Consider the following 531-nt stretch of genomic DNA (forward strand, 5'->3'; position numbering starts at 1 on the left):
GCATCTTGTTGATCTCTATCAAGAGAATTTGAAAAAAGAATCCAGAAACTAATCTGGTTCATCTCGATGGTGAAAGAGATTTCGACCATGAGAATGATGGCCAATTGGATTATTAGACTTCGGATTGTCTAGGAGAGGATAATTAAATTTAAAATATTGTCTTGATTTAATTTCCATGTTTCATGATTTGAATTTTATTGGATTATGATTTTGGTTTAAATTCAATTATTTTATTTCCTTCAATATATTTTTGTTTGTTTTATTCTTTTATGTCTAAAACATAATTCTTGTCCATATTGAGAAATGGTTGAGGACAAGAATATAATTGTGGTGGATAGTGGATTAAGCCACACAATTTTAAATGATAAGAAATATTTTGCAAAATCTCATTTTGAAAAATGTCAATATTAGCACAATAGCGGGTATAGCAAGTCTAATGACACACATCTTGAAATAAGTGATGCTTTATATTCACCCAGCTCAAAGAGGAGCTTATTGAGTTTCAAAGATATTCGTTTGAATGGTTTCCAT

The sequence above is a fragment of the Camelina sativa genome, chromosome 7 (assembly GCF_000633955.1).
Source record: "Camelina sativa cultivar DH55 chromosome 7, Cs, whole genome shotgun sequence".
Classification (NCBI taxonomy): Eukaryota; Viridiplantae; Streptophyta; class Magnoliopsida; order Brassicales; family Brassicaceae; genus Camelina; species Camelina sativa.